Genomic DNA, 18,768 nt, shown 5'->3' on the forward strand with positions numbered 1-18,768 from the left:
CACCATGGACTGCACTGGGCTCTCTGAATACCTGCTCAGTGCCATTGGCAATGCTGCCATCACCATAGCCCTCAAGCTAGACCCCTTACAAGATTCCTCCTCCATCCTAACCCACTCTACCTCTTCTCCTTCTCACCACCGCTGCACCTTGTCCACATTAGGAAATAGTATAAGAAGCATGAGGGACTTCAATATGCAGGTGAACTGGAAAAAAATCAGGTTGATAGCGAATCCCAAGAAGAGAAACTCATGGAATATCTACGAGATGGTTTTTTGGAGCAGCTAGTGGTGGGGCCCATTAGGAAACAAGCAATTTTGGTGATGTGTAATGAGCCAGACTTGGTTAGGGAACTTAAGGTGAAGGAACTCTTAGGAAACAGCGACTATAATAGAATTCACCCTGCAGAATTAGGGTGAATATAACAGAGTTCACCCTGCAGTTTGAGAGAGGGAGAAGCTGAAATCAGATGAAACGGTATTACAAATGAATAAAGGTAACTACAAGACATGAGGGAAGAACTGCCCAGGGTTGATTGGAAAAGGAGCCTCGCAGAGAAGACAGCGGAACAGCAATGGCAGGAGTTTTTTGGGGTTATTCAGGAGGCTTAATAGAAATTCATCCCAAGGAGGAGGAAACAAGCTGGGGGAGGGGGGTGGGGAGGACGAGGCATCCATGGCGACAAAGGATGTCAACGACAACATAAAAGCAAAAGAAAAAAAGAATACAATGTGGTGAGGATTAGTGGGAAGCCAGAGGATTGGGAAGTCTTTAAAAGCGAGCAGACGACAACCAAAAAAAGTAATAAGGGGGAGAAGATGAAGTGTGAGTGTAAGCTAGCTGGTAATACAACAAGATTGCAAGAGTTTTTTTGATATATAAAAGCTGAGAGAGAGGCAAGAATGGGCATTGGACCTCTGGAAAATGAGGTTTTCAGGAGGCACTACCACTGGAGGCACTACCTCACAGGTAGGAGGTTTACTCTCATCACCGACCAAAGATCGGTTGCCTTCATGTTCGACAACTCGCAAAGGGGCAAAATAAAAAACGTTAATATCTTGAGGTGGAGGATCGAACTCTCCACCTATAATTATGACATCATATATCGACCGGGGAAGCTCAACGAGCCCCCAGATGCCCTGTCCCGCGGCAGATGCACTAGCGCGCAAGACGACTGCCTAAAAGCTATCCACAACGACCTCTAGCAGGACTACCATCTACAACCCCTGGGGGAACGGGCAGGTGGAGAGGGAGAACGCGATGGTCTGGAAGACCGTCCTACTGAACCTCTGGTCCAGGAATCTCCTGACCTCCCACTGGCAGGAGGTCCTCCCCGACGCGCTCCATGCAATTAGGTCCCTCCTGTGCACTGCCACCAACCAGACCCCCCACAAACGACTATTTGTTTTCCCTAGAGGCACTACCACGGGGGCTTCGCTCCCATCTTGGTTGAGGACACCGGGCCCGGTTCTCCTCCGGAAGCACGTCCGGACACACAAAACGGACCCACTAGTAGAGAAGGTACTACTGCTACACTCGAACCCATACTACGTCCGGACACACAAAATGGACCCACTAGTAGAGAGGGTACTACTGCTACACTCGAACCCACACTACGCCTTTATTGAATACCCCAATGGCCGTCAGGACACAGTTTCCCTCCGGGACCAAGCGCCTGCAGGATCCACCACTACCATCACATGGAGCCTAGTGCAGCACAGCCAGAGCGGTTTGCACTGAGAAGAGGGGTGTAATGTGTTAACACCTTGGGAATTGAGTCTCCATTATGCCACCCAGCTCCAGGCATGTGGGCCAATTGAGAGAGGGCAGAGAGAGGGTGGAGCGGGCAATGCTGAGGAAGAAACTGGCAGAGTGGTCCTTCAGACTGGAGTGAATGGGAATCCTCCATTCATTAAGGGGACCCTCTAGAGAGGAGGGTAAAAAGAGGGAGGGAGGTACGGTGTTCAGATCCAGACAGCAGCAACCTCTTTCCATCCGCAGGGGCAATCTCAGGATGGGGAAGTGGCAGATAGTCGCAAGGCAACTGTGAGCAGGTGCCATCATGGAGAAGTTACCCTGTAGTAATGCTACACAGTCTGACGATAAGCTGCCTACAGATGTTGAAGACGGAACCCTTCTCAAGAGGCTATCATAGACAGCAAGATTTACCGACCACCTGTCGCATGTTTTTTGGCGAAGGAGGCGGCCTACTGGCGGTATCTACCGGTCCCGCCATTGTCAACGGGATCACTAAAACCTCGGACAACAGTCCGGTACATTACGGAGGGAGTATGTCACTGGTGGAGGTAACATGTGAGATGTCAAACCAACGCTCCATGTCTGCTTTTTAAAGTGGACATATGGATCTTATGGCATTATTTTGAAGAAGAGCAGGGAAGGTAGTCCTGTTATCTTGGTAAATATTTATCCCTCATTGAACATCACAAAAATACAGAGCTCTCAGTGCTTATCACGTTGCTGTTAGTCAGATCTGACTATGTGCAAATTGGCTACCAAGATCCTTACATATTACCTCAGTGATCATATCACTTCCTCATATTGCTTTCCAAATATTCAGTTGGTTCTATTGCACTGAGACATCCTGAGGACGCGAGTGGTATTGCGCAAACATTTCACTCACCTTTGTCAAACTCAACAAAATAACTGAACAATAGGTGGAGGCTGCAAGTCTAACTAATTGATGGCTGGAGCTTCTCAGCTGCTGATAATGGCCCAGTTAAAAATAACTATTAAGGTTGTTTTGTGGACAAATTTTGATGGATTTTTCTTAGCTTATCTATGATTTTCTGTATTGGAAAATTATTATTATTATAATTCCTGAGTTGGGGTAATATGTTTTCTCTATGCAATTAGAAAATAGGTCACTGACTGAGTGTAATACAAACAGCTAATCTAAAGGTCACATTTTTTTTGAATAAGGGCAAGAAATGATCTTGAGAAATTGGTCAGAAAACTGGGAGGATAGGGAAATGATTACTTGATTCATTAATTAAAGGCAAAGTACCGCTCATCTTGCGGGATTAAATACAAAGGTTTGATACATTTTTAAATCAAAACAGCTGGTGGGAAACTCCCATTGCTCTGTAGCAGCTACCATAAAAATATTAGAAAAACTGCACTCTCGCTAAAATTAAATATCATGGGCAGGGTTCTCCGTTCCTGAGGCTAAGGGCTGAATTCTCTGATCGCCAATGCCAAAATCCCCCTCAAAAACGGCGTACTCGAGGAGTAGGCCGCACACCCTTGGGACAGCCTCAGGACATCACCTGAGGCCCACTCCCAAAGCTCCACACCCGATAGGCCAAGTCTCCGATGGTGTGGGGCGCGTGTCCTCTCACTTTTCGGGGACCTTACGAGGTAGCTACAGACTGTGTCCAGTGCCGCCACAGTCGGGGGGGGGGGGGGGGGGGGGGGAGTCATTCCGCTGGAAGGAGGGGCATCAGTGGGGGCTGGGGGGGGGGTGGTCCTGGGGTGCCAAGCGGGCAGTTTTTGGCAGGCCGCGACCGGCGCCATGTTGTGCGGCGTGGCCGTCGCAGGCCGCTGCCGTGTGTATTCACGGCCATGGACCCGGTGATTCGGTGTCCTTATCAGCACAGGGCTTTATGTGGCGAGCTCCCCACTGGGCAGAGCATCGGTGCGGGGGCGCCGTTGATTTTTTGGTCGTAAGAGCAGACGGATCCTGTGGACATAGCTGCAGAATTGGAGAATCCAACCCTAAGTGTTGATGCCAGCCCATTCATGGACTTTCACAATAGCAAAACAGGTGCGAACTTGGACCGACTGTGGAGGGGCTAGCACCGACGCCACGCGGGACACAATCGATTCCAATGAAAAACAGTGCGGGATTCGTCGGGTGCAGCCGCACCTACACATTACAATCCCCACACACACTCATCTCAGCCAACAAAGTGGCACTGGTTGTGCTGGAGCGCACCCATATAGCTGATGGGTTGGCGGCTGGGGCTAAAGAGCACCAAGGGAGGTGGCCTGGAGGGACACCCATATGACCTGTGGCCCTAAGTCCACAGTGGGCTGTCAGTGGCGTGCACAGCTGCATACATAGATAGATAGATACATAGAAGATAGGAGCAGGAGGAGGCCTTTTGGCCCTTCAAGCCTGCTCCGCCATTCATCACGACCAGGGCTGATCATCCAACTCAATAGGCTAATCCTGCTTTCTCCCCATAGCCTTTGATCCCATTCTCCCCAAGTGCTATATCCAGCCGCCTCTTGAATATATTGAAAGTTTTAGCATCAACTACTTCCTCTGGTAATGAATTCCACAGGCTCACCACTCTTTGTGTGAAGAAATGTCTCCTCATCTCTATCCAAAATGGTTTACCCTGAATCCTCAGACTGTGACCCCTGGTTCTGGACACAACCATCATTGGTAACATCTTTCCTACATCTACCCTGTCTAGTCCTGTTAGAATTTTATAAGTCTCTATGAGATCCCCCCTCATTCTTCTGAACTCTAGCAAGAACAATCCCAACCTGGTCAAACTTTCCTCGTATGGCAGTCCCACCATCCCTGGAATCAGTCTGATAAACCTTCGCTGCACTCCCTCGAGAGCAAGAACATCCTTCCTCAGAGAAGGAGACCAAAACTGCACACAATACTCCAAGTGGGGCCTCACAAAGGCCCTGTAAAATTGCAGCAATGCATCCCTGCTTCTATACTCGAAATCTCTTGCAATGAAGGCCAACATACCATTAGCCTTCTTTGCCGCCTGCTGCACCTGCATGCTTACCTTTAGCGAATGGTGTACAAGGACACCCAGGCCCCGCTGCACACTTCACTCTCCCAATTTACAACCATTTAGGTAGTAATCTGCCTTCCTGTTTTTGCTTCCAAAGTGAATAACCTCACACTTATCCAAATTATACTGCATCTGCCATTGATTTGCCCACTCATCCAACCTGTCCAGATCATGATGTAAGATCCCTGCATCCTCGTCACAATTCACCCTCGCACCTAACTTGGTATCATCTGCAAACTTTGAGATGTTACATTTTGCTCCCTCATCCAAATCATTAATACATATTGTGAATAGCTGGTGTCCCAGCACTGATCCCTGTGGTACCCCACTAGTTACTGCCTGCCAATTTGAAAAGGACACCCGTTAATCCCGACCCTTTGTTTCCTCTCTGACAACCAGTTTTCTGTCCACCTCTATCCATTTCCCCCAATCCCATGCGCTTTAATTTTGCACAATAATCTCTTATTTGCGACTTTGTCAAATGCCTTCTGCAAGTCCAAATATACCACATCAACTGGCTCCCCCTTGTCAACTGTACTGGTTACCTCTTCAAAGAATTCCAACAGATTTGTCAAGCATTATTTTCCTTTCATAAATCCATTTGGATTCTGACTGATCCTACCACTGCTCTCTAAATGTTCTGTGATAAAGTCCTTGATGGTGGATTCAAGCATTTTCCCCACTACCAATGTTAGGCTTACTGGTCTTTCATTCCCTGCTTTCTCTCCACCTCCCTTTTTGAATATCGGAGTGACATGAGCTACCCTCTAATCTGCAGGGACAGTTCCAGATTCTATAGAATCCGGGAAGATGACCACCAATGCATCCACTATTCCAGAGCCACCTCCTTAAGCACTCTGGGATACAGATTCTCAGGCACTGGGGATTTATCTGCCTTCAATCCCATCAATTTTCCCAGCACCATTTCTCTACAAATGTCGATCTCCATAAGTTGTTCTCTCTCACAAAACCTTTTCCAACATTTCTGATATCTGATTTGTGTTCTCTTTTGTGAAGACAGAACCAAAGTATGTATTCAATTGCTTAGCCATGTCTTTGTCCCTTATTCTTTTTTTCCCTGTTTCTGTCTGTAGGGGGCCTACATTTCTCTTTACCAATCTCTTTCTCTTCATATATCTATAGAAACTCGTGGGGGGCGATTCTCCAATATTGGGCCCAAGTGTTTGCACCGTTGTGAACGCCGTTGCGTTTCACGACGGTGCGAACGGGGCCCGGGTACGACAGATTCTGGCTCCCTACGGTGCTGGAATGGTTCACGCCGCTCCAGCCTCCTTACGTGGCGCCAAATGGGTGCTGCGCCATCCTGCGCATTGCCGGGGGACTTCTTTAGCGCCGGCCCTAACCAACATGGGGTCGGTGTTCAGGGGCCGGCCGCGCCAGGAAGGAGGCCCGGGCGGGGGGGGGGGGGGGAGGCCAGCCACCGATTGGTGGGCCCCAATCGCGGGCCAGACTCCATCGGAGGCGTCCCCCGGTGAAGGAGGCCCCCCCCCTTACCCCCCCACAGGCCGCCCCCCCCCCCCCGACCATTGCTGCAGAGTTCCCGTCGGCAGCGACCAGGGGTCAACGGCGCCGGCGGGACTCTGTCGTATTGGCGCGGCCACTTGGCCCATCCGGGCTGGAGAATCAGCGGTCCCGCCGATTCCAGCGGCCTGCAGCCGGCGCCACACCAAATGCGCCGCCGCAAATACCACCGATTCTCTGCACCTCAGAGAATCGCGCGCTGGCGTCGGGGTGTTGTGGCGTGGTTGCGGCGATTCTCCAGCCCGGCGTGGGGCTCGGAGAATCGCCCCCTTGGTGTCAGTCTTTATGTTCCCTGCAAGCTTCCTTTCAGACTGTACTTTCCCCTTCTTAATCAAACCCTTCATCCTTCTTTGCTGAATTCTAAACTGCTCCCAATCCTCAAACGTATTATTTTTCTTGGCCAATCTGTATGCTTCTTCCTAGTATTGAATACTATTTCTAATTTCCTTTGTAAGCTATGGATAGGCCTCTTACCACCTTTGCGTTTGTGCCAGACAGGAATGAACAGTTGCTGTAGTTCCCCCATGCATTCCTTGAATGTTTGCCATTGTCAATCCACTGTCATCCCTTTTAGTAACTCTCCCCAATCTATCAAGGCCAACTCACACCTCATATCTTCATAGTTCACTTTATTAAGATTCAGCACCCTAGTCTCTGAATCAACTATTTCACTCTCCATCTTGATAAAACATTCCAACATGTTATGGTCGCTCATCCCCAAGGGGTCTCGTACAGCCAGATTGGCAATGACTTCCTTCTCATTACACAGTACCCAGTCTAAGATGGCCTACTCTCTAGTGGTTCCTCCACATATTGGTCAAGAAAATCATCCCGAAAACACTCCAGGAATTCCTCCTCTGCGGTATTCTGGCTAATTTAATTTTCCCAATCTATGTGAAGATTAAAATCACCCATGATCACTGATATTCCATCTCTAATTTCTTGCTTAATGCCATTCCCAACCTCACCACTGTAGTTTGGAGGTCTCTATGACACCCACTAATGTTTTTTGTCCCTTGGTATTTCTCAACTCCACCCATACAGATTCCACATTGTCCGAGATAATATCCTTTCTCACTACTGTGTTAATTTCCTCTTTAACCAGCAGTGCCACGCCACCACCTTTTATTTTATGCCTGACCTTCCTAAATACTGAAAACCCTGGGACATTCAGTTCCCATCTCTATTCACCCTGCAGCCATGTCTCCGTAATCCCAATTATATCATACCCATTTATATCTATCTGCGCGATTAGTTCATCCACTTTATTGCAAATGCTCCGCGCATTAAGGCACAGAGCCTTTCAGTTTGTCTTTTCTCAATGTTTGTCTTGCTCCCAATATTTTTCTCTGCTGCCCTGTTTGAAGTTTGCCCTTGGTTTCCCCAACTATCACTTTTCTTCCTCACTTTTTTACCTTTTGCTTTTGTCCTTGTTCCCTCTTTCTCTTACTTCTTGTGTAGGTTCCCACCCCCCTGGCATATTAACCTTTCTGGCTGCAGCAATGGTGTACTGTGCCTGTCCACCCCGACACTATTGCCTGCCTGGCCACGCCCCACTACTACCCCCGGACCTGGCAGAAGCCCCCCGGACAGTGGCACAACTGTCAGCAAACCATGGCAATGTTGGACACTTTCCATACCCTCCCTCTCGCCCTCAGCAACCGCCACGCCAGTTTCATGATTTTTAAAAGCACAAGTGAACCGCGCCGTTGCAAACTCGGAGGCAGAAAATTGCAGTGGCCCCGGAGAATACTGGGTCAGGCCTGCTAATGATATGCAAAGGGTGTTTACTGTACTTGTGTTCCGGACTGCATTGATGCAGCCAGGGTCCCAGGTTCGATTCGCAGCTTGGGTCACTGTCTGTGCGGAGTCTGCACGTTCTCTCTGTGTTTGCGTGGGTTTCCTCCGGGTGCTCCAGTTTCTTCCCACAAATCCCGAAAGACGTGCTGTTAGGCGAATTGGATATTCTGAATTCTCCCTGTGTACCCAAACAGGTGCTGGAATGTGGCGACTAGGGTTTTTTCACAGTAACTTCATTGTAGTGGTAACATAAGCCTACTTGTGACAATAAAGATTATTATTATTATCTGTCAAGATGATGGAGAATTGTGATTTGGCCGATTTTGGCGTCAGCACCTATTCTCCGCTCAATCGGATTTCGGGTCAGCCAACAGAGAATCTCGCCCCATATCTATTTTGAAAATAAAATCTTAAAAGGCAATGAATAAAGGTGGTTTGGGAAAATCAAGGCACTGATGGAGGGGTACAGTCGGGCCTGCCTTAGTTTCTCTCCCCTCCCCGCCCCCCACCAAATCCCTGGAACCATGGGTGTCGTGCTTCGGGGAGGGGGGAGGGGGTGGGGGGGGGGGTGGGCACAGCTGCAACCGGCTTCCCCTTCCATAATGATGGACTTGGGAGCATTGGCTTTAAAGTGTACTTTACGCTCTTTTTGCAATACTAAGATTCCACCTCTATCTTGAGGTGGTAACCCATCTACATTGGCAGTGTCCACCCTTCCATTCAAGCTGCCAGCCATCCAGAACCTTGGGTGCTCCAATTGACCCTCCTACCTGTGCAACCTGCAAGGCATTCTGAGGTGGTCTTTTAATTGACCCCCTCTGATAAGATTTAAAAAGCCCAGAAACAGTTCTAACCTCTGATGAGAAACTGAGGTGGCAATATTCTTCCCATCGTGTTGTGAAGCATTAGAACATAAGCAAGGAGTGGGACTTTCCACCTTCCCCCTCCCCCGGCGGCGTGTTTCCAGCAGCAGAGGCAATCTGCCATTGGTCAGTGGTGGGATCTTCCAGTCTTGTTGCTGACTGTGGGGGTTTGCATGCCCGCGCCCTCCGTTGCCAGGGAATGTGCCACGTGGGGGGTGTGTCATCGTCGGCAGGACACGAAGATTCTGGCAGTGGGAAGTGCTGGATCCCTGGCTGATCCAGTGAAGAAATTGTTTTGAAGGCCTTAAATTGAACAATGCAGTTTTTCCAAAAAATGTTGCTGTACTATTTGTCTAGAGCCAATTTTTATAACTGAAACAAGAATTGGCAACTGCCAAGTGATCTTGTAGTTGAAACAAAATTGTTCACTTGTTAAAGACTAAAGTGCCAGGAAATTCCTGGCAATATTGTTGCATATTCCACTTCTTTTGTACTTAACTGATACTACTGTTGAGGAAAATATTATGCCTGCCTATCGTTCTGTTTTTAATGTGAACGGGGTGGTAGCAGCACGCTAGTTGGAAAGAGAGTTGTGCTGAAATTACACCAGATGTCTTTGCAATGAAACTTTTGAGCAGGGCTTGAATTAGATAGCCAATGCTTCCGCCCAATAAACATCTACAGGAACTTAAGTAACATTTGCATGGGGTTGGGATTCTGACATGATCCCGCCCACTTCTGGGTATCACCCAGGTGGCTTCAGAGGCAAGTGGAGGACCATTGCTCAGCTGTCGAGTGCTATTATAATATTCCAATAGTAGACAAACTGACTCATCTTTATAGATACAGCCAGAAATTTCAGCTCTTCAATGTGGTTTTATAGAATATAGGGAAATGAGAAATTCTTCTTTATGGTATGCATGCTATCAGAAAGGACCATCAAGCTGAAAAACCATGGGTACGATTTAGAGGCCGCGTTCTGCCAGAATCGGAGCAGGATGAGGTCAGTAGATCCTGCTGGAAACCCCCCTGGGATTCCTGATGGCCGTTATGTCTTGTGAATCTAGCCAGATTTCGTCAGATATTGCGATCTGGATCCCACCCATAATGGGCGGGACCCAGTCTTGCATGGTTAATTGAGCTGAGAAACCCACTTACTGGTGCTGATCCCAGATACAATGGCCACTCGGCATCTATTGGCCTCGCCGAGGAGACCCAAGCCGGGTGTTATTCAGCACTGGTCCCCAAAAACGGGGACCAGGTGAATGGCACTTGGGGGCGGGGTAGTCTCTTGGCGATCGGAGGTCGCCAGATGGTCAGCCTCCGGGCAAAGTGGCATCCTGGCACTGCTGGTGCCACCTGGACACCAGGGACACAGCCAGGATGCCAGGCTGGCATTTTCCCCATTCCGCGGTGTGGGTAGGATGTGGGAGGAGGTCCCCCGAGGACCCCCTTATAGGTGAGTTGGGGGGATCCGATGGTCACTGCGGGGGTTCAAAAGATTGGGGAAACATTTAAAAATGGTATCCTGATCTGTTCCTGCACTGAGGAGCTCCACGCGTCGGCGTTCCTCAGTGCAAGAAATGATGCCACATTGTGCATAGGGGAGGGCGTTCCCCACTGGGGCTGGAAATAGCAACAAAGTGCCGTGCTTGTAGTGCTGGGAACGACCCTGCTAATTCCGCCCAGAATGGACTCTGATTCGTTTTGGTTTGATGACGCCCTATGTATTTGTGTATTTTGTTAATTATGGTAATGCATTCGATAAGGAAAAAGCTGAAGAACTGATGAGCATGTCAGAGTCTTCTGATCTTGATGGCAAAGATCTTAGAATGATAAGACATCTTTATGCAACAAACAGCAGTCTTAAAGTGAGAAGGTGTAAGTAATTTTGTGAAGGTTAAAAAAAAAGGGACAGACAGGGGTGTGTTTTGTCCCCAGATTTATTCAGTTTGATTAGTGAAAACATCTGGATTATTAGTTGAACGTCCTTAAAAACCTTAAGAACATAAGACACGGCGATGACAACATTCTTATTGCCGACTCTGAAGAGAAACTGCAAAACGTTTTGGACAGAGTGTTGAGTACAAATAAATTGTAAGAAAATGAAATGTCTGGTCGTGCCCAAAAGAAAGTAATACCAAAATGCAAGATCACAGTGAAGAATGAAAAGATCCAACAAACAGACCGATTCTGTTACTAAGAAATATGTTATCATCAGACGGCAAGTGTGACCAAGAAATAAGACCCAGGGTTGATGATGCATTTCAAAAAATGAAAAAAGTTATGATCAACTCAAAATTAGCCATGAAAACCAAGCTGAGAATCCTGGAATGCTCCATCACACCAATTGTGGCATATCCAAGTGAGTGCTGGATGATCAGTAAAGGAATATGGAGAATTGAGGCTGCAGAGCTGGGTTTTTGAGGGGAATAACGAAGATATCTTGCACAAGTCACATGACCAATAAAGAGGTGCCAGTAAGATCCGAGTTCCTGACGCCAAAATAGCTCAGCTAACCAAGAGCAGAAAGAGGTAGCTGGAATTTAATAAAAATAATAAGTACGCTTACATTAACACTGCAATGAAGTTACTGTGAAAATTGCCGAGTCGCCACACACAGACGCCTGTTCGGGTACACTGAGGGAGAATTCCGAATGTCCAATTCACATAACAAGCATATCTTTTGGATCCTGTGGGTGAAAACCAGAGCGCACGGAGGAAACCCAAGCAGACACGGAAGAACGTGCAGACTCCGCACAGACAGTGACCCAAGTTGGGAATCGAACATGGGACCCTGGCGCTATGAAGCAACAGTGCTAACCCCTGTGACGCCCAAGTATTACCGTGCCACCCATTTATTGGGCACAATAAGAAATCACGGATGGGATACTCAAGCCTCCGCGCCGAAATCGTGTTAGGCGCGGGGGCGGAGAATGGACGTTGACGCCGAAATCCAGCGCGACGCTGCTTCTGCGATTCTCCGGTCACTGGAAAAATGTCACCAATCATGAGCGTGTGCAGTCGATGCGCTGCCAGTCAATGAAAGAGGGCCCAGCGGCGATTCTCTGCTGGCAACTGCACGAGTTCCCGCCAGCGTGGTCCTAACATGGTACTTGGAGTGGCGGCGGCAGGCTGAGCCCGCGGCCGCCCTGGTGGGGCGGCCTCTTATTATCCTTTGCCGGTGGGGGGGGGCATCCAGGTTGGCCAGGCACACGATTGAGGGCCACCGATTGGCGGGCATGCGCAATCCCGGGGGGGGCTATTTTGTGGGGGCCGGTCCGCTGTGTGGGTCTGCCATGTTGCTAGGAGCCACCGTCGCAGGCCGCCGCCACGCGCATGCGCGGACTCCCGGCCGGAGGTGCAGGGCCTCGTATCGGCAGCCGGAGCTGTGCGGAGCACTCCGGTGCCCTGCTGCCCCCTTCAGGTAAGTGAATCGCTGGGCCAAGGGGCCGCCGATTGACGCTGGCATGGAAGTTAGCCCCGTTTCGGAGAATCCCGCCTCATGATTCTGAAAGTCTGATACTGAAACGAGGCTGAGGTAGACAAAGAATTATATTTTTCAAAAAGCCATGCAGACTGGATGAATCAAGGAAGAAAATTAATCCACGCCTCTAGATTAAGATTGACCCAGGGAGGTGGGGGGTGGGGGGGGGAGGGGGGGGGGGCGGAGAGAGAGGCAGGGGGTTGGGGGGGATCATTGTCACCGAGGATTTTGGCTTCAACAACTGACAGACTTATTTTCCAAGTGGTCAGAAACTTGCAGAAAATCATTGAAAAAATAAAGAATAAAGTAACATGGACATAAAAGTGGATAAAAATATAGGGTGCAATTCTCCCAAAAGGGAACAAAGCCCCATAGCAAGCACATTTAGCCCCCTGTTTCCCGGCACTCGCAGTGCCGAGAAACACATGGCTTTTCAATGTGACTCATGTTGAATAAGGGGCCTGAATGGGGAACTCGCAGCCAAGGCCACACATAGCCATGTTTTTCTACAATGGGGAGCTCCGCTCGTCAGAACTCCACATCATCGTGAGAGATCAGGATGCCATTATTAAATGGCATCCCGATCTCTGAGGTCCCAAAACCAATCCCTGACCTCCCCCCAATCCAAACACCCCTCCCCCAACCCCTCCAACACCCACGCTGGGCAACCTCAGCCCGATTGTGGGCGCACAAACAATTGCCAACCTGGGCACCCTTGCAATGCCATGCCAGCTGACAGTAACACCTGGCACCTTGGCAGTGCTAGGCTGGCACTAGCAATGCCAGGGCACCACCCTTCCCAAAAGGCATGCAGCTGGGGGCCTCCAAATCCCTGGGAACTCCCACAAGTGCCGTTCCATCTGGTCCCAGCTTGTGGGGTACTGTGCTGAACGGCGTTCGCCCGAGGTCTCTGAGGCAAAAGGGGTGAATTCTCCAAAGCCTCAGGTAGCTCAGGAATCTGCACATTAGAGTGAGACTTACTACCTCGCCCTAATATGCAGATTTTCTAAAATGTGCCCATTGTGGGCGGGATTCAAAATGCAACGTCCTGCAAGATTGCGTTGGATCTAGCGAGGCGTTGCGAGCCAGGTAGATTCCGGGAGCGGGGTCTCCCAATTTCACCGGCCATGCTGCGTAGTGTTGAGCTGCTTTTCTGGCACAGCGTGGCTGTAGGAACGTGCCCATAAATACCCACAAAAAACCTTACCAAATAAAAGATCATAATCGCAACCACACAACAGAACATACACATAGTCAAAAAGGTATCCATGACAAAGATGGTATACAGCAATAATAATAATAATAATCGCTTATTGTCACGCGTAGGCTTCAATGAAGTTACTGTGAAAAACCCCTAGTGGCCACATTCCAGCGCCTGTTTGGGGAGGCTGGTACGGAAGATATAGAGGTAGAAAAATACTTTATGCTGGGAGAATAACATTGTCTGCTGCTGTGAAGTAATTTGCTCTTGTAAACTGTTGAAATGTACACTGGCCTGATCATGATTGTGTCAATTTAAGTTATTCATGAGTACTGTGGAAAAAATAAACTCTGACACTGAGTCCATGAAACAGGTACATTTGACTGTTAGTAATATCGGATATTGTCTTTCCACACCTCTGTGTCTTCATATAACTTATGCAGCAGATTTATAGCCACAAGCAGCAGGAATGGACTATGTGAGAAACGTCTGCATACTGGCATAAATTTGGAGACTCTGAATGTGGCTGCACCGTGTCAATGTGTGTCTGGCAGAAAAGAAAATATTTAATTTAGATCAAATAATCAGCATAAATTAAACTTGTCTGTCAGCGTCTTTACTGAAATGTTGATTGCTTAATATATTTGTGCTCAGTGCTGTTGGAATTTGAAACTCTTGTGGAGTATGTATAACTAACGACAAGCTGCAATTTACCAGTACAACAAGACACTGAAGCTCAGGACAATCAGCAATATCCAGGTTCAAAATAGAAAATGCTGGAAAATCTCAGCAGGTCTGGCAGCATCTGTGGGGAGAGAAAGGAGCTAACGTTTCGAGTCCAGATGACCCTTTGTCATCTGGTTTCAGATTCCAGCATTCGCAGTAATTTGCTTTTAAGCATTATCCAGGTGTTTAATTAAAGTCAGCGGATAGCTCAAGAGTATGTTTTTCAAGCTCATAGGTGTCGGATATAGATGCCTTTTGATTTTTGAGGGCGACCATGGAACCTCAGTGCCCCGCATCTGGGCATAATCTTTCCTCTGGCAATGTCTCCTGCTCCACATCGATGAAGTGCCACACGATGGCACAGTGGTTAGTAGCCTCACAGCACCAGTGACCCAGACTCAATTCCGGCCTTGGGTGACCTCTATGTGGAGGTTGCACTTTCTCCTCGTGCCTGGGTGGTTTCCTCCCACACTGTAAATATGTGCAGGTTAGGTGGATTGGCCATGCTAAATTGCTCCTTAGTGTCCAGGAATGTTCAGGTTAGGTGGGGTTATGGGGATAGGTTGGGGAGTGAGCATGGGTAGGGTGCTCTTTCAGAGAGTCGGTGCAGACTTGATGGGCTGAATGGCCTCCTTCTGCACTTAGGGATTCCATGGGTCCATGAGCATTAACAGGTTGGAAGTGGGTTTTACAATCTTTACTCAGGAATGGAAAGCCTTACCGAGCTGCTGATCAATCAGAATGGGAGGCAGCTCTGTAGTTTAACGAGTTAGCTATTACAAGCGGCCCTAGCAGTCTAAGTGCCGGAGCCTGAGGTTGGGGTTAAGTACAGGGCCTCATGACAGGGTGAGGAATGGATGTGTGGCGGGGGGAGGAGCCGCTTGGGTTGTGCTTCGAAGGCCAGGTGGGGAAGAAGCATTTGGTGCATGAGTAGGTGTGTGAGGCGGTGGGGGGAGGAGGGGGGGGGGGGGGGGGGGGGGGGGGTTCCTGACCTTGGAGTGGGGTGCAGTATTTCAAATGGGGCCCAGTAATGATGTGCTCTCTGTCCCCTCCCAAGCAGGATAATCTCCGGGACATTCCCACCTTCCCCATCACTAAACTCCTGTTATTGGTCTCAAAATTGCAGCTTGGACAGGAAACAGTCCTGAAATGGATATTAAACTGGTCACATTAATTTGGATAAATGTGAGGTGTGCATTTTGGTAGATGAAATCAGGGCAGGATCTACTCAGTTAATGGTAGGGAGTTGGGGAGAGTTATAATTTATAACTTCTGGATTACTTTATGCAGTACTACAAAAAGGTTATTTAGTACACATTTCCGTTTTAATACATTTTAACACTTGCATGATAAAGAAACTCATCAGTGTGTACAATGCATGGACTGCAAAATGTCAGGTGCAGCTCTCCAATATTCACTACAGAGATTGTCCGAGAATTAGAATTCCTTCTGCACTGACCCTCTGAAAAAGTCCCACACTATCCCTGTAAGCCAACCTAACCTTTTGGACACTATGGGGCAATTTAGCATGGCCAATCCACCTATCTGCACTTCTTTGGAAAGTGGGAGTCAACCGGAGCACCTGGAGGAAACTTATGCAGACACGTGGAAAGCGTGCAAACTCCACACAGACAGTCACCCAAGGCTGGAACTGAATCCGGGTCCCTGGCGCTGCAAGGCAGCAATGCTAACCACTGTGCCACCATGCCACACAACCTTGTGCTGGTAAGGGGTCTGTGTTGCCTGAGGAAGAAATTGATGAGCGAGACATCTCCTTCATGAGGAGGACATTGAGGATGATGGCTCCAAGGAGGATAAGGATTCAAATGAGCTACATGAACCTGCCATTGCATGGGAATGGCACAACAGATGTGTTGCTGACAACCTCATAACTACAAGATTCCTGGAGGATTAAAGTGAAGATAAGTTTTCACCATTGAATCTTTCTTCCGGAACAATTAATGGGATGTAACAACAGGCATCATTCTCCATTTGGGAGACCAAATGTTGGAGCCAGGACTGAATTGTGTGCAGTTCTCAATCCTGTTGCGGATGCTATTTTTGGAGGAATTCAGGACGTGGGTGTTCTAAGCGCTGGGGTCAGAGTTAGTGCGAAAGAGCCTGGCAACTGGAGCTGTTTTTAAAGCGCTCCACACCACACATTTACTGCAACCCCCAAGATGGCTCGCAGATCTACTCCAGAGGTCGGGGGGTCTGAGGTGGACCCACAGCTCCATGCCAGTGAAGATCGGAGGGGCATCCTCTTCCCCAGCATGAGCCGCTGGCAGAGGCAATCAGCGCTGCCAGCCTCACCAGGACGAGACAGCTGGTGCTCTGGAGGTGTGAGGGTCACCGGTGTGTCCCCTGCCCTGAGAGGGGCAGAAAACCAGGGAGGATTCCAGTGGCTGTAGGGCTGGTCTCCTCTGGTTGGGGTGAGCTCTGCTAATCCCCTGCTTTCTCTGCAATGGGGCACCGCTTCTGAGGAGTGCCTGGTGGGCTCCTGATTGCGTTTGGCCTTGATGATACAGCTGGAGTATTAGGGTGTCCAGAGGAGCGGCCTAGGTGGGCTCCACATGACCAGAGGCCTTCTGAGCATTGAAAAGGACACAGACAACACTCAGCAGTGTCAGCATTAAGGAACCTGTAAGTAGGTCCCCCTTCCACAAACATTCAAACCCTTCAACACCGACGAATAGTGTCAGCCGTGTGCTCCTTCTGTAAAGGTACAGAACTCAACAATCTGGAATTCACAGCATTACAATGTTCTCATGAACTTAGGGTGTATGGAAAAGATTGGTCTTTGTAAACCGAACCATGTGGAGGACTGTTGAGCAAATCTCCTCGCCGTCAGCAGTCTCTACGAAAGTAAGGTGTTGTCATTGGCTGCTGCGACAATAATAACTGGGAAAGATTTTACCCTAATGCCAAGTTCATCCAGGACAGGACCTTGTAAGGCTTCTGACGATTGAAGGGTCCAGAGTGTTTGGTACTCCACAAATCTTGGGCGGGATTCTCTTATCCCGAGGCTAAGTGTTGACGCCATCGGAAACATCGTCGCGCTTCCCGAAGGCGTCAACACTTCACTTGGGGCAGCACGGTAGCATGGTGGTTAGCATAAATGCTTCACAGCTCCAGGGTCCCAGGTTCGATTCCCGGCTGGGTCACTGTCTGTGCGGAGTCTGCACGTCCTCCCCGTGTGTGCGTGGGTTTCCTCCGGGTGCTCCGGTTTCCTCCCACAGTCCAAAGAAGTGCGGGTTAGGTGGATTGGCCATGCTAAATTGCCCGTAGTAAAAGTAAGGTTAAGGGGGGTTGTTGGGTTACGGGTATAGGGTGGATACGTGGGTTTGAGTAGGGTGATCATTACTCGGCACAACATCGCGGGCCGAAGGGCCTGTTCTGTGCTGTACTGTTCTATATATCTATTCTATTTATAACACGGCCCCAGGATCAGCAATTCTGGCCCCTACAGGGGTTCACGCTGCTTCAGCTGCTGATCCAGCCGTGGAATGGTAGCCGGGGGTTGCTCACATGCGCAGTGGGTCCGGCGTGAACCCGCACATGCGCAGTCCTACCAACGCGATTTCCGTGCTTACGCGGTTTCTCCCTTGTCCGTGCCGGCCCCGACCCAACATGGCGCAGGAGTACAGGCCATTGCGCGGAAGAAAGGAGGCCTTGAGACAGAGAGGCCGGCCTGCCGATCGGTGGGTCCTATTCACGGGCCAGGCCACATCGGATGCTCCCACCTGGTGTCTGACCCTCCCCCCCCCCTCAACAGGCTGCCCCTGGACCCTTCAAAGCCGAGGTCCCGCCAGCTCAGGGTGTTGTGTTATGCTGCTTCGGATAACACAGGCTGCTACTTGATGCAGTCTTAACTAAAGGATGCTCCAGACTCTGAAATGAGTTCAACGTGTTTATTGAACCATTAACACAGTTCTCAAATGAGTTCGACTTTCTGCTAATCTAACTGTAGTAACTCAGTCTAACTGTGCCAGCTTGCTCTAAGCCACGTGCTGGGGTGTGATGCTGCTGATCAACCCTGTCTAACTCTCTAGATGTCTGTCTGTGGAAAGAAGCAGGGTGTGAGTGCCTCATCCCTTTTATAGTGTTTATGTCATGCACCCTTGTTGTGATGCCACCTCTGAGTGTCTTGACTGCCCATTGGTTGTGTCCTATTCTGAGTGTTCATTGGTTGCATATTTGCATATGATAACACAGAGCAGGTTCGAATGGCACCGGAGGGACTTTTGTTTTTACGGCCGCTCGGCCCATTTGGGCCAGAGAATTGCGGGGGTGGGGGGTGGGGGGGCAACCGGCATCGCGCCGACCACGTCGGCCCCAATGCCACTGTTTCTCTGCTCTGCGGCATGGTG

Source organism: Scyliorhinus canicula, chromosome 6, assembly GCF_902713615.1.
Source record: "Scyliorhinus canicula chromosome 6, sScyCan1.1, whole genome shotgun sequence".
In the NCBI taxonomy this organism is placed as follows: domain Eukaryota; kingdom Metazoa; phylum Chordata; class Chondrichthyes; order Carcharhiniformes; family Scyliorhinidae; genus Scyliorhinus; species Scyliorhinus canicula.